Here is a 22,481-nt window from a genome sequence, read left to right on the forward strand (position 1 = left end):
CAGGGCTCAGCACCCGCCTCGCCCCAATACGGGGCTCGCCTCTTCAGCTCATATAAGGTAAAAGGTAGAGTGGCCTCTGTGGCCAGGGAGCTGCAGGCAAGGGACTAAGGGGAGGGGGGCTCAGTGCCAGCTGCTTAAAAATGCCCCTGTGGCAGCGAGGGGCACCAGAGGCTGGGTCTAATTAGTTGAGAAGCAGTGACACCCCCAACCACTCCCCAAACAGGCTGGCTCCCATCTCCAGGCCCCAAGGAGCCACACCTGGACCAGACCCCAGGAAAGGTAAGCACCAGCGACGGACCTGGGATCCGTGGGTGGGGGCCTCTGGGAATTTCCCCAGGGGGATGCTGTATCTGGGGGTCTTGCTGTCTTGCTAACTGGCTCTGTCCCTTTCTGGACACAGATTCTCTGGGTCTCAGTTTCCCCATCTGTACAGGGGCTGGAGTTGATGATCTCTAAGCATCCATCCAGCTGATCGGCTCTAATTCTATGGTCCTGTTGGCTTCTAGGATTCCTTGTTGTTGTAGTCAATGGGGGGAAGAAGGGGCTGAGGAAGTGGACGGAGTTAACATCCTATCAGCCCGAGCTTCACCACAGCGCCCGAGTCTCAGGCAGTCTCCCTGGCTTCTACATAGGCAGTGCTTCTTCCTCATTGTATGGGGCTTTAATTTTGCAATTCCAAGAGCCTGGGGCTCCTGGCAAGGAAAATGGTTTTCAAATAATGGTTTTGAGAAACAAAGCTAGGAAAGAGGCAAGGTAAGCTCAGGCTCTGGCAGGCAGGCAGAGATCCTGGGAAGGCTGGGTGCTGACTGCACATGGAGCAATGGGAAGGGATGCTGGTGAGAGGAGACGGGGGCACTTAAGCTCCGGCCCCAGCTCTGCTCTCAGTGTCTGGCTGTGTGGTCTTGGGCTGGCCCCCTCCCTTCTCTGGGCCATAGTTTCCCCATCTGTATAGCAAGGCCATTGGACAAAATGGTCCCTCTGCAGATGTGGCTTCTGAGTTGTTTGTGCCTGAGGGGCAGCCAGTGTTGGGAAGTTCCCCCAGGAGGTCCCTGAGCCGAGTCTGCACTTTGACCACAAGCTTGGAGTCCAAGCAGATGAAGCCCTGTGGGAGCTTTTGGAGGTTGAGCCTGAGTGAGGGAGAGTAGTTGAAGGTTCTGTGACTGAAGCCTTGGCCAGAAGGGTTCCCTGAGCCCACCAGATGAACTTGGCTGCAACCAGCCTCTGGTGGGGAAAGGACTGATCTCTGGATTCAACCACACAGGAGTGCGGGACATGGAAGTAGGAAAGGGATGGAAAAGACAGCAGAGGGCTTCGGGGGATGAAGCAGTGGGGCCAGGGGACTTAGAGAAATGCAGGAGGCTTGTGATGGGAGGCAGGGCTGGGTAGAAGCAGAGGCTTAGGATTGGAACCTGAAGACGTACAGACAGCGTGGAGTCGGGCTCCTCTGAAAACGCTCTGGCCACTTCCGGAGCCCAGAACAGAACAGTCCTCTAGCACCGGCCTCTGTCTGGTACCCTCACCTTCCCGCTTCTTGTCACACAAGGCCCAAGGCCATCATGGTTCAGAAGGAGGCTCTGAATTCAACTGCCTGGGTCTAATTCTGGCTTGTTTACTTACTGGACAAGTGACCCTGGGCAAGTTGCTTGCTGTTTGAGCTTCAGCTTCCTCCTCTGTAAAATGGGTACAATTCTGAGCTTACATGGTCGTCATGACGAGTGAGGGATGTAGGCACATAGAGCAGGATGAATGGGGCTGATGTTACATCACAGTCAGAGCCCACACCTCCTGCTTTCGGGCAAGATACCCTGAGCTATGTTGAGGGAGAAGTGGGAATGAAACCCAGCCAGGGAATGTCCAGAGTTGCTGAAGGGCTCTGGAACAGGCTCTGGAAAGAGGCAGGAGGAATCGAAAGTCAGAGGCTGTGGGACACAGGAAAGTGATCAGCTTGAGATGCCTGAAGGACTAGGGGGGCCTCCTTTCCTGCCTTTCTAGGGCATTGTGTGGGCAATGTATCTGAACCACTGCGCACTCACCCGCTGACAGGGGACCCCAAGTGAGGCCTAGGAATCTGCATTACAAGCTCCCCATGAATTCCCATGCACGTGGAAGTTTGCGAAATGCCAGGCTGTAGGGCAGCCTAGGACTCTCACAAACAGCTGAGGCAACGGAATCCACAGAGAGAAAGCACTGCTTTAGGTTATTTAGTGAGCTGATGGCAGAGCTGGAACAGAACCTGCCTCTCTGCCCAGCCAGGGATTCCATAAGGTGGTGCAAATCAGGAGAAATAGATGACACTATTTGTGGAGTTCTTATGAGGTCCAGGCACTACCTAAGATCTTCACATGAACTAATTCATTTAATCCTCCCAAGAGCCAGTGAGGAAAGGGCAATTATTATCCCCACTCCACCGATGAGGTACCTGAGGCAAAGAGAGGTTAGGTGGCTTGCCTGAGGTCACACAGCCCATGAGTTGTTGTGTGTGCCAGCTGCCCCTGGGGGTGCTAACTCCCCCAGGAGTCTCCCACCTCCTGCCCTGCCTCTTAGCTACCTCAAAACTTCCTGGAGACCCTTCAACAGACCTCACGGAATGGGGCAGAATATGTATAGGAGACTTCTGGGAGTCAGACACTGTGCTGAACAGCTTACATTATCATTTAATCCTCCCAGGATTCCTGTGAGGCAGGAATCAGCATCATTCCATCACCCTCACTTTCTAGAGAAGGAAACCACTGCAACTTACCCAATGTCACGCAATTAAAAAGTGGTGAAGGGGATTTGAACCTAGTCTATGCATCTGCAGAACCCACACTCTTGGGCTGCCCACCCCGACACCTCTGAGGGCAGTGATGAAGAATCCCACCTCACAGAGGAGACGGAGGCCAGGAGTGAGGCCCTGCCGGAGCCTGAGCCCAAGCCTTCTAGCTCTGAGGCCACTGCTCTCCCTTCAACCTTGTTGCTGCCCCGCAACAGAAAGTTTGTCATTGGTCCCTCACAGCCACACCACAGCCCTTTGGGCAAAATCAGCCCCTTCCCAGCCTGGCCAGTTCTGGGGGAAAATGACATCTGACACCTGATACCTATCCTTTTTTTTTTTTTTTTTTTTTTGAAATGAGGTCTCCCTCTGTCAACCAGGCTGGAGTGCAGTGATGCTTCTCAGCTGACTGCAACCTCTGCTTCCCAGGCTCAAGTGATCCTTCCACCTCAGCTTCCCAAGTAGCTGGGATTACAGATGTGTGCCACCACATCTGGCTAATTTTTGTATTTTTTGTAGAGACAGGGTTTCGCCATGTTATCCAGGCTGGCCTCAAACTCCTGGGCTCAAGTGATCCCCCAGCCTCAGCCTCCCAAAGTGCTAGGATTACAGGCATGGGCCACTGCACCCAGCCAACACCTATCCTTGAGGAATAGAAAGACCCAGGCTCCACACCACACACCATCACTGACTCAAGCAGCTGTGTCTGATTCCCAGCTGAGCCTGAGGGGTTCGGGGAGGTAATCTCTGAGGTCCTCACTGCTGGGCCATGCCTGGGCATGGCCTCTTCCTGCAATTTTCCAACTAAACTCTCTGGGGGGCTCAGCGCCATGGGGTGGTTCAAAGAACGGTGATGAAGGCTGGTTTGAATTGTGATGACCATTTTTGTCCACATTTCCTAGGACCCATAAGCCAGAGTTTCTCTGGAGCTTATACCTAGAAGGGGTTCTGGGTCCTGGAGTGCAGGCCTGTCAACTTTACAGGAGCGCACTAGATTGCTTTCCGAAGTGGCTGAACCAGGTTATGCTCCCATCAGCTTTGTATGAGCGCCCCCATCTTCTTGACCACACTTGAAGTCATCAGATTCCTTGAAGCATATGGGTTGCACACTTCATTTTGCATGTATCAAATTTATATAATAAAAAATGTAAGGAAGCCATGGAAATAAAAACATAGGTGTGCCTTCTGTAGGCTGCTATGCTCCTGTGCACGAGGGCATCTAGAACTTTGCCCTCCATGCACAAGTTGTAGAGCACCCTCATCAGGACATTTACGAAGGCCCTGGGGTGGGATGGGCACTGCCTATGTGGCCCTCCCCCAGCCCAGCAGTATGCAGTGGCCCGGGTCCAATCAAAGGTCGCCTGGGAGGGTGAGTTACAGGAATTTGGGGAAAAGAGCCCAAGGTGGCTGCAGCCTGCTAACAGCTTGTCTAGACAGGCCCCATGGGGCTTCACCGCACATTGCGAGAGCCCTGGCCAGCCCCCTGCCCACTTGCAAAAGAGGCTGTTGGCAGCAACACTTCACCACCAGAAACCTTTACTCCAATTTGAAACATGCCTTAATGCACAGTGTGAATTACCCACTCTCGTGGCCCACAGAGGTTGACTCATTCAGGCCCCATTTTGTTCAGATGAGGAAACTGAGGCTGACTCTGAAGCCTGGGGGCTTTCAGATGTGGAGTGGGTCCCTGTGCCCAGGTGATGAGGGGAGCAGGCGGGTCTGGAGCAGGGCTGGAGTGGGGCTCAGATGTAGTAGGCTGGCAGTTAAAGGTGCCAGATGTGAGCCAGGCTGCTGGGTTTGAATCCTGGATCTGCCTCATAGCAGCAGTAGGACTTTGGGCCACTTACATAGGTGCTCTATGCCTCAGTGACCTCATCTGTAATATAGAGATGATAAGAGTACCTGTCTCATTGGTCTATTGAGTTGTCTGGATTAACTCATTAAATGAGTTAAAACTCATGAAGCCCTTGGAACTGTGACTGACACATAGTAAGTACTCAATGAAAAATAACTGCTAAGACCAGCCACCGTGGCTCACACCTGTAATCTGAGCATTCTGGGAGGCCAAGGCAGAAGAATCCCTTGAGCCCAGTATTTCGAGACCAGCCTAAAGATCAACATAGGCAGACTCTGTCTCTACTATAAATTTTTAAATTAAATTTTTATAATAATAATAACCACTAAAATGTGATTACTAAAGACAGCTTCTTCACAGTACAAAGAGATGCTCTTCTGAGTACCAACTCTTTGGGGGATAAACTGCCCTTATACCTTCAAAAATAACACCTGCCATATATCAAGTCCTTTCAAGTACCTGGACCTTTACCCAGCACTCTGAGATAAATACCATTATCCCTCTGGGCACACAAAGGCTCAGAGAGGTTTAGTCATTTGCTCAAAGTCACACAGCCTGTACGAGGCCAAGCTGCGACGCAAACTCAGTTCTGACTGATTCTAAAATCATGTGTTTAACTGCTGCACTCTAGGACCACCCGCAATGGATCTGTGAACCAGAACCAGCTCTGGTTCTGACCTGCCGAGTAGGGCCTTTGGCATTTGAGGGAGGAGGCCTTTGGAAGTCCGAAGCCCCCTTCCAGATTAGGCATGATTGCAGTAAGAAAAGAGACAGACCCTTAAGCCCCCCACCCCTACTCAGGCTCAAAAATGCAGACCCTGCCAAAACAGTCCTTCTCACCCAGAAGCACCCCATAGGGTGGGCTGAGTAACCTTGGGGGCCTCGTCAGTCTTGGGCTGCCCCATGCCCTGCACAGCCCACCTGAGGTTTGGCTAGGCCAAACTGGAGAAAGCCATCCCACCGTGGCTCCTCTGCAAGAACCCCCAGCCAGCCACAAGACTAAGCCCCCTCCTTAAAGGCTCCTCCTCTGACCTTAGCTGTGCATCAAGGGAGAAAAGAAAGCTCCAGGCCGGGCGCGGTGGCTCACACCTGCAATCCCAGCACTTTGGGAGACCAAGGCTGGCAGATCATTAGGTCAGGAGTTCGAGACCAGCCTGGCCAGCAAGGTGAAACCCCATCTCTACTAAAATTACAAAAAATTAGTCGGGCATGGTGGCGCGTGCCTGTAGTCCCAGCTACTCTGGAGGCTGAGGCAGGAGAATTGCTTGAACCCAGGAGGCGGAGGTTGCAGTAAACCGAGATCACGCCACTATACTCCAGCCTGGGCGACAGAGCAAGACTCTGTCTCAAAAATAAAAAAAAAAAGAAAGCTCCAAACTGCTCTGCTGCCACATACTCTACTCCTCCTCTCCCTCCAAGGAGGCAGGGATGGGGGTGGAGTGTCTGGAGGGAGGCTGCCTGCTGGCCTGGGGATGGCATCCACGGAGGCTATGACACCACCCCTGGCTGGGCTGCTGGGCTCAGAGGCCCCTGGTCAGCCTGCCCAGAGCCTGCCAGCCACCAGGCAAGTGACCCAACAACCCCGATGAGTCTCAGAGCATCTGCCCAGATGAGCTGAGCAAGGCGGGGTGAAGGAGAAAGAGCCCGGCTAGGACCAGGCCCTGGCTCTGCAGCCAGCACATCTGGGTAAGTGTCCCGCTCCTCTGGGGCCTCAGGCCGTAATGTTCCCCGGTTTGGGACAGAGGGGACAGTTGAGGTCATTCCATGTGTGACAGTAGACACCTGGATTCTCAGAGAGGGAACATCTAAGGAGCTGGGGGCGCACCCTGGATAGACAGAGAACAAGACGGCATTCCAGGTGGAGAGCTCTGTGTACAAAGGTATGGAGGCAGGATTGCAGAGGCATTTTCAGACAACAGCAGAGAAGCCCAGTTGGCTGGAACCAAGAATTGGTCTGAAGCTCAGTGAGGCTGGAGGTTGGCGAAACAGGGAAGGCCTAGAGTGTGCCGTGGCTTTGGTAACAGAAACCAAAGCCTCAGAGCTTGGGAAAAGTTCTCCTTGGTATCTGTCTGTCCCTGGGAGGGAGTGCCTTTCTTTAGCCTATTTGTCCCCCTCCCCAAAATACCATCAGCCAAGAACCCCAGTGCAGGGCAGAGACCTAGGAATTTGGATAATGGGCAACTCTGAGATGTCAGGCAATGGGGAAAGGAGAGCTCAGGTGGGACTAGGAGGGGTAGGAAGCCCGAGGGCTGCAGTCACCATCTTCAGACAGCTCCAGAGCTTCCTGGGGAGCAGGAACAGAGGACAGGGCATGAAGCCCAGAAAGGCAGATGGCAGCAGAATACTAGCAAGACACCTCCAATAGTCTGTCCAAAGAGGGTGAGGGGATTAGGAAGTACAGACATATCCTGAGTTACAATTTTCTATTTTAAAATGCTATGAAAGCTATATGCATTTGGTACCCTCCTCAACTTATGATGCAGTTGTGATGGGGTTATAAGGTTACTTCGGATAAACCAATTCTATATTGAAAATATCGCAAGTCAAAAATACACGTTCGGGCCAGGTGCGGTGGCTCACACCTGTCATCCCAGCAGTTTGGGAGGCCGAGGCGAGCAGATCAGGAGTTGAGGAGTTCAGGAGTTCAAGACCAGCCTGGCCAACGTGGCAAATACCCATCTCTACCAAAAAAAAAAAAAAAAAAAAAAAATACGAAAATTAGCCGTGCGTAGTGGCGCACGCCTGTAATCCCAGCTACTTGGGAGGCTGAGACATGAAAATTGCTTGAACCTGGGAGGTGGAGGTTGCAGTGAACCGAGATTGCACCACTGCACCCCAGCCTGGGCAACAGGGCAAAACTCCGTCTCAAAAAATAAACAGAAAAAACACGTTCAACTTACAATATTTTCCGTTGACGATGAGTTTATCAGGAAGTAGTCCCATCATAACTTAAGGACATCTGTAGTGAGCTCCTCATCACCAGAGGTATGTAAGCTTAGTACGGACACCATAGAGAGAAGCCAAACATCAGAAGAGGTTGGGCATCATGGCCTTTCCTACCACCAGCCTCAGATTTCACATGCCAGCTCTAGCTGCTTTGGGACAATCATGAGCTGAGCCTTCCTGCAGCCTGGATGTCAGATTCCCAGCCAGACATGACATCAGTTCTGCCCTGACTTTGCACAAGGGCCTCTTGGACCTCCTACCTCCTACCTCCCACTTCCTTTCCACTGCTGCCTCCTGCCTTCCCAGGGGACACCAGGCCTGACCAAAGAGACTTGGAGCCTGGTTGTGAGATGGAGGTCCCCGGGGAACATTCAGCTGATGGCCTTCCGCCCGGCAGGAATGAGACAAAGTGGGCCAGGGACCCTGGGAGCCCTGTTCACATGCTCCAGAGAGTCTGCGTGGAAATTCCAGGAGGGTCACAGGAAAGCTTCAAATTTAGAACCACAGTGCTTTATTTTTTTCCCCTTTTCTCTTCTGTTCCATCCTTCCCCTCATGGTCGGTGGGGGTGTCATAGGAGTCTGGGAAAGGAAAGCAAGCATCCTCTTGGGCTGAGTCACAGAAAGAGCATGGAGAGACAGAGGGTGTGGAGTAGATTGGGAAGCCCACCAGACAGGGCTTGGGGCAGTGGACAGCAGTGCAGGAGAGGATGGAGAGGACCAAGAAGTCAAGGGCATGGCCAAACGCCTGTGAGGGTCCTGGAGCAGTGGGCAACTACATCGCCCGGGCCAGCGGCCTTCCCTAGATACTCAAGACCAGAGCTGCCAGAACCTGGGTTCAAGCTGGGGTCAGAGAGTCAGCCCAGGGGTTTCTAGAATAAAGACAGAAGGATCTTGGAAATTGGGCTTCCAGGAATCTCAGGCAATGTGCCCCCACCTCACACTGACTGCAGAGCTCAGAGTCGTACAATATCCATCTCATTCCCTCTGGCGCCCCTGGTAGATGCTTAATAAATATTCCTGGTATTGAATCCCATACTCATTGCATCATAGTCCTTTTAGAGCTGAGGGACCTTAAAGAGCATCAGGGCCTATCTCCTCATGTTATAGATGCAGAAACTGAGGCCCAATGACAGTGAGAGACATGCCAAAATCATGCTGCCAGAGTGACCACATCCTTTGCTTCTTCTCTGCCTTCTAGCCAAAGATGGAGACTATGGTACATTCTTCACAGCCAAGGGCAGGGGACAGAGGAGAGGCGGTGCCCAGGCAGGATGCAACTATCTCCAAGAGATAGTTAGAGGATGGCAGCCTATCTTGAGTTCTGGCTGCTCTGCCCAAGAAGTCCCTTTGAATGGCAAGAGATGGTCCCCAATGCTGTTGGCCTCCTGCAGAGGAAAGAGCCCAAGGCTGGGAATGGAAACCCTTGGTTCTATTCCTGGCTCTGCCCTAACTCTTCATATGACCTTCAACGTGACCTTGAACATGCAGCTTCCTCTGGCCTCAGTGTGTCCAGTGAGAGGCTAGACCTGGCCAGGGACGGTGGTTCACTCCTATAATCCCAGCACTTTGGGAGGCCAAGGCAGGCAGATCATGAGGTCAGGAGTTTGAGACCAGCCTGACCAACTTGGTGAAACCCCCTCTACTAAAAATACAAAAAATTAGCTGGGTGTGGTGGTGCATGCCTGTAATCCCAGCTACTCAGGAGGCTAAGGCAGGAGAATCACTTGAACCCGGGAGGTGGAAGTTGCAGTGAGCTAAGATCGCGCCACTGCACTCCAGCCTGGGTGACAGAGCAAGACTCTTTCCAAAAAAAAAGAGTTCAGACCCAACCAGCTGGGCAGTAGGGGATTCCAGCCATGATCTCCTGTCTCCTGCAAGGACTCCTCTCCATCAGTCTTGGTCCATCCTAGATTTTACCTGCCCAGCTCAGCACAGGAAGTGAGCCAGGCACAGAAAGAAAATTAGCAGCTCTTGGATTCCCCTTCACCTCATAGCAGCATCTTCTATGCCCAGGCTTTGCTTTCTAGCTATGAAATTCCCAGAGAGATAAAAAGCTAAGAAAACCCTTAAGATCACCGCAGTAAGGAAAGCTGAGACCAGAGAGGGTTCACAGATGGCTCAAGGTCACACAGCAAACTGGGAATGGGCCTTGGGTTTCCTGGCTCCCAACAGAGTTCTTGCCACTGACCACACCGCTGTCCAGAATAACAGGCACATAAGCTGTCCTCGTTTGGACCCTGGCATCGATTTAGCTTGGTGGCTTACACCCCCACACAGGGAGCTATAATCTCTTCCCCTGGCTGGGACTCAGTTTCTTCTTCTATAAAACAGAGACAGCCAGGTGCGGTGGCTCATGCTTGTAATCCCAGCACTTTGGGAGGCCAAGGAGGGCGGATCACCTGAGGTCAGGAGTTCAAGACCAGCCTGGCCAACATGGCAAAACCCTGTCTGTACTAAAATTAGCCAGGTGTGGTGGCAGGCACCCGTAATGCCAACTACTCAGGAGACTGAGGCAAGAGAATTGCTAGAACCTGAGAGGCGGAAGTTGCAGTGAGCTGAGATCGCGCCACTGCACTCCAGCCTGGGGGACAAAGTGAGACTCCATCTCGAAAACAAAACAAAACAAATAAAAACAAAAAAACAGAGACACAGGGTGGACCAGATGTCTCTAGGAGACTTTCTGCCATAACACTAAGGATCTACCAGGACCCCCCCAGTACTTTCCTGGGAGGCCCCTGCCAACACCTACCTCAGCGCTATCTTCCCCAAGGGTAGGGCCACCCAGGCCAGGAAATCCCACCAAGTCTTCCCCCGCTATTCAGCCCTGTCCCACCCCAGACCCTGAGGCTGGACTTCATCCAGAATTACAGGCTCCAGCCCTGCTCCCCCTCTGAGGATCTGGACTTTTTCTTACCATAAAAGGGCAAGCGTGCCTCTCTTGGTCCCTGCTGCCAACCCTGCTAGGGGAAAGACTGAGCTATTTTTAGAAAACTCAAGGGTTTGCTCCTGAACTCAAGAGGGGCGTCTCTGCGCCTGCACCCTGAGAGCCCCCTCCCCATCTTTCTTCCTCCTCCTTCTTCTCCCATCGCTCTCTCCTTTCTCTTTCTCTTCCTCTCTGTCTTGCTGTCAGTCTCACTCCATCCATCTCTCTTCCATTTCCGCTCCCTCTCCTCCCATCTCGCATCGCTGTTCTGTCTTCCTTCCCCCTCACTTCTTCCTTCTCTCAAAATCTTTTCATAGTCAGCTTCCCTCCCCCACTTCTCTCCCTCAGATCTCGTTTCTGGTGGTGGAAGAAAGTAACACATCTGCACTCCCACCCCTTCTTAAACACTATTTACAACATAAATTCCAAACATCCGCCATCTGGTTCTAGGAAGGGCCAAAAGATATTTGGAGAAGGAAGTCATGATTATTCCATCTTCAAAGCAAAAGGAACTTAAAGGCTCTCTTCTCTCTACCTTCCTCCCGAGGCCCCTTTGTTTAATATTTGGCCGATCAGGATCCCCCAGTGAGCAGAAGAGGTCAGGACGTTTGCTGGAGTCCCAGCTGGACCTGTGACTGGCTAAATCACTTTGAGTTCCTTGCTTCTCCTCTCCATGCCTCAGTTTCCTCATCTGAACAATGGGTGTAAGACTAGAGTGCTTCCAGCACTGATGTTCCAAGACTTCAAGTCCTGGTGCAGAAAATCCATCTGGTCCAGGTGACTGGGGCCTACTTTGGGGCTGAGCAATGGAGGGTAGGATGGAGGCAAGGGAGTGGGAGGCATTGAGGTAGTGCCATCCTCATTCCTTGATGGACCAGTTTCTCTCTCGCTCCGTGGAGATCTATGCTGGCCATTCACCTGCATTCACACCCACACTCACACCGGGGAATGGGGTGGGGTCAGACTATCCCTCCGTGTCTGATCTAGAAGGACTCTGGACACTCTAGAGTCCAGTCCTGTCCCCACCACATCATGTAGATGTGGGCCCTTGAGGCTCAGAGAGGGGAATACCCTTGTCCACAATCACACAGCAGAAAACCTGGTACCTAGCCTGCTGCTCCTCCCACCCAACACATTCCAGAAGAAACCAACATTTGTATTTTCTAGAAAGCATTGCCTTAATCCCAGCGAAGCCCCTGGAACCCTGGAGGTCCATGCTCTTTGCAAAGCTTATAGGACAGAGAGAGAACCAATGCCTTTTTTTTTTTTTTTTTTTTTTGAGACAGAGTCTCATTCTGTCACCCAGGCTGTAGTCCAGTGGTGTGATCTCGGCTCACTGCAACTTCCGTAACCTGGGAATTCAAGCAATTCTCCTGCCTCAGCCTCCCGAGTAGCTGGGATTACAGGTACGCACCACTGCGCCCAGCTAATTTTTGTATTTTTAGTAGAGATAGGGTTAAGCTGTGTTGCCCAGGCTGGTCTCGAACTTCTGACCTCAGGTGATCCACCCACCTTGGCCTCCCAAAGTGCTGGGATTACAGGTGTGAGCCACTGCACCCCGCCGAGAACCAATGCCTTTAACATGATGTGAATTTCTTTTAACAAGCAGCACAGAAGAGAAAAATACCACGGGAAAGAGGCAGAACACCACCACCACAAGGAGAAGCCCCCTTGCTTCTGGAGACAGATGGCTTTCCAGGGTTCAGATGGTCTTCACTTATACTAACAATGCTTTCTCTGTTCACAAACCCCTCTCCAGAAAGACTAACACACACCTAAATATTGCCAAGAGATATTGATTCTGGTTATCACTCTGTGAAAATGATACGATGAGCAGTTGGTCTTACAAGGGAGCTGTGAGAATGTGTGTGGGGCTGCCTGGAGTCAATCTTTACTAGCTGTGTAACCAGGAGGGAGGGCTGTGACCACTGGAGCCTCAGTAAAGTGGAGATAAGAATGGTACCTAATTCTTCAAAACAAGGATCTCTGAGTAAAGAAAAGAAAAATTAAAAGGGTACCTAATTCAGCCAGGCACAGTGGCTCACGCCTCTAATCCCAGTGCTTCAGGAGGACAAGGTAGGAGGATCACTTGAAGCCAGGAGTTCAAGACCAGGCTGGGCAACATAGCAAGACCCCATCTCTACAAAAAATTAAAAAATAAAAAATTAGCTGGGCATGGTGGCATGTGACTGCGGTCCCAGCTACTCAGGAGGCTGAGGCAGGAGGATCGCTTGAGTCAGGAGTTCAAGGTTACGGTGAGATGGCTATGCCACTGCACTCCAGCCTGGGCAATAGGTGTTGCCCTGGAAAGCAAGATCCTGGAGAGTGAGACCCTGTCTCTTTAAAAAAAAAAAGAAAAGAAAATGATTGGTACTTAACTCATAAGTGACTTTGAGGATCAGATGAGAAAAGCTGTGTAAAATAAAGCACTTGACAAGTGTGGGGTGCATCAGAAGCACCCAATGACATGTGAGCTCTCATTATGATTACAGCGTGTCCCAACGTGCCTACTGCAGTCAGCCGGACAGGTGATGGTTCTTACCTTTGTCACTCTTTTCCCAGTTTCTGCCCTCACCGAGGGGCCAAGTGACAGAGATTCACAGGGATCCTGGTGTCTATGCCCCACCTGCCCCCAGGGCCTGAGCTGCTCAAGGCAAGGCTTGGGATTCTAGGCTGGGCAGGTCTTTTTTTTTTTCCTCTCTTCCCTTTTCCCTGCAATGCTCTTGTTTCAGCTTCAAACTGCGTTCCCAGGGCTTACTCAAAACTCCCCAGAGCGACCCTCCCTGGGGAGGAAGCGGGGAGCGTGTGAGGCTGGTGAACTCAGCTGGGGTGGCAAGGGGGTGGGAGGGCGCTCTGGGAACAGAGGCCCAGGGAAGCTGTGCGACAAAGGGGACATGGAAAGGGCCACGCAGGGGCTCCCACAGCTTCCCCAGATGCCTCTTCAGACCTTTGCTCTCTCCCTGCTTCTGCTGTTCCTCCCATGGCTGGGCTTTGCTATGGCCCCAGCCCCATGCTAATAATAGAAATGGCAGCCATTTATCATAGGCTTATGATGTGCCTGGAAATATGCTCGCACTTGACATCTGCCTCATCTGACCTTCACAAACAAGCCTGTGAGGTCGGAAACAGGCTCAGAGAGGTGAAGACACCGGCTTTAGATCACACAGCCAGGAAGTGCTAGAGGCGAGATTCAAACGCAGGTCTGCATGACTCCAAGGCCTGTGTCTTTTCTTTCCAGACATGTGGTGGAAACCCTAGGGCCCTGGATCCCAAGGAGAGCAAGGGCTGTAACAAGTGCACAGATGTGAGTGCGCTGAGGCAGGGGAACTGTGGGCAAAGAGGTCCCTCCAGAAAGAGCTGGGTGTGAGCATGGGTTCGTGAGCTTGCCTGGAGCCCCAGCCTCAGCCCTCTCTCACTGAGGTGCCATCTGGCTCACAGATGTGGCCCATTCCCAGCCCCTCGTGTTTCTTGGAAATGAGAAAGGCCAGGAAAGGGCACAGGGGCTTTCGCAATGACAGTGGTGATGACAGCTTTGACGTGTGGTCATCCAGTCGGCCACTGCCCACACCCAAGAGAAAGCTGGATTGAGCATCAGGAGCCTGGGTTCAAGTCTGCCTCTCAAGCTGTTCCACAGGTGACCCTGAGCAAATCGCACAGGCTCCTGGAACTTTAGAAAGGGGAAGAATTATTCCTGCCTCTGGTAACATCAGTGAATGTGCCTTGAGTTATGGGAGTGTTTTGCAGGCTGAAAGCTTTGTGTACATGGAAGGGGTCAAAGACAGCCACAAGCCTGTCCCTTTGGTCTTGGTCATCATGTTAACCCCAGGTTTTGATTTAACCCTACATGCTCCTTTCTTATGTGTGAGGCTGAGGTGGGGACATTGGTCAGAGGAGACCCTGGGAAATTTCATTTCAGGACAGTTCTTTTGTTAAGGGGCCTGGGTGTGCTGAGAAGGGAAGGTGGCTCCTTCTACTCCTGGAGCTTAAAGTTTCTCACAAGCTCTCCCTTAAAAGCCAAGCAGGCCAAGAAGGGATAATGGCTGCTCAGGACCCGAGGGGCAGGATCTCTGAGGCCCAGAAGATCTCAGTAGGTTTAGTCCAAGAGTATCCAGAAGTGGCCCAGGCCCATTCTTCAGCCCTCAGAGCCTGGCAGCCTGGTCAGGACCCTCAAAGGCCATGACCGTACCCGTAGGGCACCCTGGTGTCCTTCTGACAGGTGGGATCTTTTTTTCTTACAGGCAAGGGCACTAGCTAGTGGGAGCCACCCCTGCTACGCTGATGCTGGAGAAGCAAGAACTCTGGAGAAGCAGCCTCCTGGGACCAGAGGGGGGCCAGCAGCAGGCAGCTCGGCTACAGAACTGTGAGCCCACCCCACCTCCACCCCTCCGGTACCCACATCCGCTCCCCACTCCAGCCCACCTGCAGGCAGCTCTTGGAGTATCCTGGGTCCCTCAGGATAAACTCCCCACCCTAACCTCAGAATGACCAAGAAACTGGGCCTCAGGATGACGAGAGGCAGAATGGGCCTTGGTAAAGGAAGACCCCCCACTGATTGGTGGCAGTGCGGGCAGTTCAGGGCTGTCAGGGTCTGGGTTGTAGGTAAAAAGAAATGGAACCCAAGAAGGGAAATCCAACTAGGAGCCAAGAATCCGGTCTACCCCATCCTCCTTACAAAATAGCAATGCAAAGCCTGTGTGATTTGGACATAAAGCCTCTGTTACTCAGCTTGATTTGGTGAATAACAGACTTGAAAGAAATGTGGAAAATAATAGTAATCTTCCCTAGAAAGGAGTAAACAGGGTTGAGCTCCCAAAGCAGGAAGACCTGGGGCTGTGTGATCTTGGAGGAGTCACTCAACCTCTCTGAGCCTAGTGATAAAGAGCCAGCTCATAGGGCTTTGAGAGGGTTTGTGAGGTTGGGCTGGTGTCCCCAGGCACAGCCCTTGGCACATAGTGAAACTCAAGAATACAGAGCAGTTTTTACCACTCATCACATTATTCCCACACTTGCCAATTTTTTAATTTCTTGCTCATGGTGGAACAGGTAGGGTGAGGTGCCAGCTCCATAAGGCAAGTGGAGAAACTGAGGCCTGGGGAGGTGAAAGCATTCACTCAGAGTTGCACGTAGAGTCAGTTGCAAAGGAGAATTCTGGCACCAGTTCTCATGTGGATGGAAAAAGTGCAGGAAGATTTGGAGGTGAGCAGAGGAGAAGGGAGGAGGAGGCAGGGTTCCAGGAAAGGAGTTGACACTCAGGGACGTGGGACAAGGCCCAGGCCTGTCTTACATAACATGGTCCACCTGTTCACCCCTGCATGCCCCACAAATGTGTGCAAACGTGCACCCCGGCACAGCGCACACGCAGTCCTCCCTCACTAGCAAATAAGCCACAGAGACTGGGTTTAAACAAATTGGATTAGGAGGGCTGCAGGCGCCTCCTCCCCCCGGCTGTCTGGCTCTGACACTAAACAGACCTGCAGAACCGCCAGCTGTGGTCTCTCGGACACACTGACAGTCGGTCCTTGGCTCCCTCACCCCACCCGTGGGCCTCAGGAAGGGGGTTGGGGTCCGAGAGGATGCCACAATGATGGATGGGGTGAGGGAGGTTCCGGGGCTAGCTCAACAGCGCACAGGATGTTAGTGCTTTTTCGAGGCACATTTCCGAGCTGTTCCCAGACCCACCCCCACTTCCCCCCTCACCCTCCTCTCCGGCAGCCTCTCCCATGGCCACTGCTGCCGGCTGGGACTTGGGCCCAGCCTGAGGCTTCAACCAGAGCCCAGAGCCCCGTCCTTGAGCAGATTCACCTCATCTTTCAGTCCTGCAGCTGGGCTGAGCGGGGAGTGGTCAGCTCAGAAGACACTGGCCTGGGGATGAGACACGGGGGATGCTTCAGAGGGAAGAAAGAGCTTCTGAACAGACAGTGCTGTCTTAAAGGTGGCATCTTGGTGCTTTCTCATGCCTTGTTTTCTTTCATCCTCAGAATGTGTCTGGGGGTGAGGGGACGGGTGTGACTACCGAAAATTCCTTTCTTGGTGATTCCACATCACCCCTTTCTGATCCCTGAGCCTGTGCCACGCCCTGTGTGATGTGCTGGGGACACCAGGGTGAATACTTACAGGCCCTGTTCCCCTTCCTTCACGAAACAGCCTCCTTCGGGCTGGGTCACTGGGCACTGGGGCCTCCCTGGTCTTCCAGGATTGCAACTTCACAGAATCCCTTTTCCATAAGGCACATGAAAGTGACTGTGACCCGCAACAGGAGCCCTGACAACCAGCCAATTCAGAACACACACCTTGACATCGGAAGTCCCCGAGTTCAAATCCTGCCTTGCTCCCTTTCAGCTGGAAAGCTGCGGTCAAATTACTTAGCCTCTCCAAGCCAGTTTTCCCTTCTGCAAAGTGAGGTTACACAAGCTGCCACCTCACAGAATGAGTGTGAGAATTAATTCTTATTTTCCACACCCTCATTTGACAGGGGGAGAAACAGAAGCCTAGAGAAGGAAAGGGCTTGGTTAGGATCACACCATGAGTCGGGGGTTAAGTCAGGATGGGGTAGGTCCCCTCTTTCTCTGGGTGTTCCTCTCCGCCATCCCTTATCTCAACATAAATCCTCCCCAGTTGCCCAGGTTGTCCAGGCTATTCCTGGCACACGTCCTGGGGCCTGCCCTCCACCTTCAGCCCTGCTCTGGCCTCTGCAGCAGCAGAGTCCTGGGTGACCAGCAGTGGCCCCCGGCCCTCTGAGTGGTGGTGGAGGGTGGGGGAGCACTGCATCAAGCTCCCAGCCCAGAGCAGCCTGGCCATATAAGGGAAGGAGCCCAGGGAGGCCTCCTGGCTCAGGCCTGGCGAGAAAACCCAGACAGCCACTGTTTATTTTCTCCTCCCCAGCTCACCCACGCCTCTCCAAGCCTCCCGACAGAAGACAGAGGTCCCCCACAGCCCAGAGACATTTCCTGAAGACATGGGGACCACAGAGGCAGAAACAGCCCATCCACCCAGGAGCTGCCCCCCACGCTGCCGGGAGCCAGCACCCAGAGCCGCCAGATAAAACTGAGGCCACCTGGTTCAACATTGCCTTTCACAGAAGGGGAAACAGCCACAGAAAGAAGGGCCTGGTAAGAAGTGGAACCTGGGACCCCCAAGCGGTGTCTCTCATCCTGACTGGGGATCCAGAGTAGGAGGGAGCCTTTGGTGGGGTAAGTGGAATGGGGGAGGGGTAGCCATAGACCCCTCTTCTCAGTAAGGCCCTCATGTGAAGGAGGCAGGGGTTGGGACAAGTGCTAAGTATGCAAGACTCAAGGGAAGAACTGCTGGAGCCAGGAGAAGCACCTCCCTCCCGGCCCTTCTGCCCCTCCTCACAGCCCAGCTGCACTGACTCCTCCTCCAGGAAGCCTTCTCAGCTTCCCCAGGGGTGGGAACCTTTTTGTCCTCCAAGTGTGCTTGGCTGTCCTTTCTTGGGCTCTCTCTCTCTCTCTTTCTCTCTCTCATCCCACTTGAGTCTGCCCCCTATTCACCTTGTGAGGGGAATTTTCCTTCTACTCAATCTGACTGAGGTCCTCCAGGTCAAGGACAGCGTGGCTCTCAGTCCCACTTCCCCTTGGCGCATAGAAGAGGCAGTGTGCTGAATGGACAGGTGAAATGATTAGACCCTGCCCCCAAACCAAAGGCCTGGCCAATCGGACAGGGCATGAGACATTCAGCGTAGAGGTTAAAATGAGGGCCCTGGGTTAGGAACCCCAGCTCAGTTCTCAGCTCTGTACTCTTGGAAAATTACCTTCCCATGGAGCTTTGTGGATGCACAGGGACTTGCACAAAGAAAACATTCAATATCCGGGACTATAAAATTCCACAAATGACCATGCTTATTACATTAATTATCACGATGATTATTCCAGACACAAAGGAACAGAACGAAGCACCAACAGCAAGGGGCAAGCAGATTCAAGGGCCACAGAGGAGATGGAGGCAAACACCTTCCCCTGGTCAGAGGCTGAGCCTCAGCCCTTCTCCCTGCACCAGTTTCTCCTTCAGAAGCATGGGACTACCTCCCATCTAGTTCTCGTTTCTAAACCCAGGGGAGATGCTATCTTTGCTGCAATAATCTTAGCCTACATCTTGGAATGGAAATGGCCTTGGTGGAAATGGTCTTCAACTCCCCTGGTCCAAGCTCAGGCCCTGTGACACTGGAACAATCCCCTTCCTGGTCCTCCATGTAGGAGCAATAACATTCCCTTGCCGGCGGCACCAGCCGTTCTGATGATTAAATGGTATCAGACGCTGTTTCCCAAACTCAGTCATTCAGATGCCCCCTATTTTATTTCTTCCATGTCTGCAAATGACTATAATATTTTTAAATGTAAGATGAGTCCTTTTTAATACAAATAGAAATAGCTACTGTAAATAGAAAACTCTAACACTGTGCCTAATTAGGAAATAAAGGTAACCATAAATACAGTAAAAATGAAACAATGTTATTACGCTTTAACCTGATAATGTGGCTTGCAAGGCCCTGGGCCTGAAGCCTGGGCAATAAGTGAGAGTTAGAAAGGTGTCAAAGACATGATAGCAGCAAACTGAGGCTTTCTACCCCACGGTAAATAGGACTGAAAGCAAATTGACAGGGAGCAACTGGTCCATTCCACAACAGAATGCTCCCTGTCAATTTACTTTCCATTGTGTTGTGTCCTGTCTCCCAGCAGAGGCTACAAACTCCCCAGAATCACTTACTCACCTGCTGCACGTGAGAAGCCAAAGGTAGTTTATGTGAAAGGGCTTTGGAAATAATCACGCACCAAGTGAAGGCAGAGGACACACCTTGTCAGCCTAGTTCTCGGCAGCAAATCATCTCTTTTTCAGGATAACCCTGCCTGATTCTTACTGAAATCTCCTTGCTGATCATGCTAAGCTCTTCTCTCTCGGGGGCAGTGGGAGCCGTGGAGAGTGGAGTAGACCAGCTGTCTGTGACCTGCAAGGCAGTCCAATGTTGGAATCACTCCCCAGCCAAATGCAGGGTTTTTAAAAATCTATTTATTTATTTATGTAGAGACCAGGCTATGAGACTGGCTAATTTTTTGTATTTTTGGATAGAGACAGGATTTCATCATGTTCCCCAGGCTGGTCTTGAACTCCTGGGCTCAAGCGATCCACCTGCCTTGGCTTCCCAAAGTGTTCGGGATTACAGGCGTGAGCCACTGTGCCCAGCCACCAAATGCAGTTGAAAAGAGTTTCTGCAAGAGAATTCCACAGAAGAGGAAAGCAGTTATCCGGCTGGGAATACCTTAGACAGAGGCTGTCCTCTACACAGGCTGTCAGAACTGACCTACTGACCTGCCTGGCATGATAGACCAGAGGGAAACACTCTTTCCACTCTTCCCAGAGTGAGGCCTGACTTCAGATTTCCGCTAGAGGTGTAAAAGACAGACTTTATTTTCATTTATTTTTTTTTTCAGACAGAGTCTTACTCTGTCGCCCAGGCTGGAGTGCAATGGCAAGATCTTGGCTCACTGCAACCTCTGCTTCCCCGGGTTCAAACAATTCTCCTGCCTCAGCCTCCCAAGTAGCTGGGATTACAGGCTCCCGCCACCACGCTTGGCTAATTTTTGTATTTTTAGTAGAGACAGGGTTTCATCATGTTGGCCAGGCTGGTCTTGAACTCCTGACCTCGGGTAATCCGCCCGCTTTGGCCTCCCAAAGTGTTGGGACTACAGGCGTGAGCCACTGCGCCCAGCTTTTTTTTTTTTTTTTTTTTTTTTAGAGACAAGGGCTCCCCATGTTGCCCAGGCTGGTCTTGAACTCTAGGCTCAAGCGATCCTCCTGTCTGAGCCTCTCAAAGTGCTAGGATTACAGATGTGAGCCACTGCTCCCAGCTCTGTTTTTGTTTTTTTAAGGAGGTATATTTTTTCTGTTCTCTCTCAGTCCTGAAGAAAGGCTACCCACCCCCTTCAGACATTCCTGAAAATATATGTCATCCAACATCAAGGCTACCACAGTGACCACTAAGCAATGCAAGAAGGTCCTCTGGGGTGCCCTGAGATCTTGGCAGGGCAGGAAGAGTGAGAAGGGGCTTTGCCTGCTCACCTGAAAGTTCCCACCCAAGCCAGGCCCAGAAAACAAAATGAATTATCTACATGGTCATCCAATCAGCCACCAAATGGCATTACCTGGGTCCATCATCATGTACCAAGCCACAGGTCAGACCCAGGGCCCCCCAAATTAACAAGACACAGGCACTGTCCTCAGGAAGTGGAGATCTAGCCAGGTCAGACCCACACACAAATAACACTGATACTAGAGATAATGAGATCGGGAATTATGATTCAGCCGTTCAACCTGGGCTTATGTGGCATCTACACCACCTGGCCCTGATTTCAGTAGTGAGCACAGTTGACAGGGTCCCTTCCCCTTGCAGGTGAGCCATGTAGTCCACAAGTGGAGGTGGTCGTAAGTGAAAACCACATTACCAGCATGGTAAAGAGTTAGAAACAGGGCACAGCATGGGCGAGAACATGGAGCAGGGGGTGCTGATGGCTAAAGAAGTCAAGGAGGGGCTGGGCACTGTGGCTCATGCCTATAATCCCAGCACTTTGGGAGACCGAGGTGGGTGGATCGCCTGAGGTCAGGAGTTCTAGACCAGCCTGGGCAACATGGTGAAACCCTGTCTCTACTAAAAATACAAAAATTAGCCGGGCATGGTGGTGCACACCTGTAGTCCCAGCTACTTGGGAGGCTGAGGCATGAGAATCACTTTAACCTGGGAGGTGGAGGTTGCAGTGAGCCGAGGTCGTGTCTCTGCACCCCAGCCTGGGCGACAGAGGGAGACTGTCTCAAAAAAAAAAAAAAAAAAAAAAAAAGTCAAGGAGGGTTTCCCAGAGTGGCCACTTGATAGAGACCTAGCACAGGAGGAAGAGATGGGCAGGGAGAGTGATGGGGAGCAGCACAGTCCCTGGGAGCCCGAAGTGGGTGAGCACAGGGCTCCCTAGGAGAATGGAAGGACATCTATGAGCTGTAGCCCAAGAGGAATTGGTCACTGGGGCCAGATGCGGCAGGCCCTCACAGGCCTTGGGGAGAGCTTCAGAATTCAGCCTGAGGGCAATGGGGAGCCCTTTTGGGATATTAAACTTGAGAAAGATATGACCATATTTGCATCTTGAAAACTCATTATGGGAAGATGGCTGGGAAGAGAGGAGGAGTGGCAGAAGAAAGATAGGTTGGAGACAATTGATTGTTCGGTGATATAAAATGTTAATTACCATGAATGATGCTGTTTGGCTGGAATGCACCAAGCATAAAAGTGGGGCATGGCGTCAAAAGGTAGGTCAACATATTAAATAATTCCATCTATTGAAATATCCAGAATAGACAGATCTATAGAGATAGAAACTGGTCTGCCCAGGACTAGGGGTTGTCTAAGGATAAGAAGCTTGTTTTTTGGGTGGTGAATTAACCTAAAATGTATTGTGCCATTGTTTGCACAACTTTGTGAATGTATTAAAAACCACTTAATTGTACTCACTAAATGTTCTCCTTCTAAATTAAGCTGTTCTTGACAAGAAAAGGAAAGAAACAAAGAAAAGAAAGAAAAGAAAAAAGGTCAAGGTTTGGTCCTGGGTGCTCAAATGACAGGCCACAGACAGGAAACACAGCTGTGAGGAATTACAACAGCCTCCCCACCAGAGCTGGAGGGGTGGAGCCCAGGTCCCCTCTAACACCCTTCTCCTGGCCAGGTTGGAGTCCCGCCACAGGCCACCAGAGCGGAGCAGCGCAGCGCCCTGTCTCCCAGCCTGAGGTGCAGTGCTGCATCTCTGGTCAGTTGGGAGTCTGAGATGAAGCACTGTAGCTCAGGAAGAGAGAAGTTGTTCTGCAGCCATCAGCCTGGAAGTGGTAAGTGCTAGGGGGTTGTGGGGGGCCATACCAGGAAGGACAGAGTGTTTCCAGACTCCATACTATCAGCCACTTGTGATGCTGGGGAAGTTCCTCTACACAAGTTCCCCTGGTGCCACGATCTGCTTCAC

At 51.9% G+C, this 22,481-nt stretch overlaps 1 protein-coding gene and 1 long non-coding RNA gene across 4 annotated transcripts in view; one reads left to right on the forward strand and one right to left on the reverse strand.

Moving 5' to 3' along the window:
- Positions 1–1,769, reverse strand: part of IL17B (interleukin 17B) — a 34,360-nt gene extending 32,591 nt beyond the window's left edge. The window contains exon 1 of one of the 2 annotated variants that reach the window (XM_054556047.2): positions 1,618–1,769. The gene's annotated coding sequence lies outside the window, so the exon portion shown is untranslated. Of the gene's footprint in view, positions 1–1,421 lie in introns of both variants that reach the window. The other variant, XM_054556048.2, reaches the window with a different exon arrangement.
- LOC100457443 (uncharacterized) lies at positions 35–22,241 on the forward strand. Of its 2 annotated transcripts, XR_655050.4 has the most exons (4): positions 35–279; positions 14,715–14,836; positions 17,359–17,585; positions 18,366–22,240. It is a non-coding gene; the product is annotated as an uncharacterized LOC100457443 (long non-coding RNA). The 2 variants fall into 2 exon arrangements; XR_008525553.2 differs by having other exon boundaries at positions 17,359–22,241.
- Positions 22,242–22,481: the final 240 nt, after the last annotated feature.

Source organism: Pongo abelii, chromosome 4 (genome assembly GCF_028885655.2).
Source record: "Pongo abelii isolate AG06213 chromosome 4, NHGRI_mPonAbe1-v2.0_pri, whole genome shotgun sequence".
NCBI lineage: Eukaryota > Metazoa > Chordata > Mammalia > Primates > Hominidae > Pongo > Pongo abelii.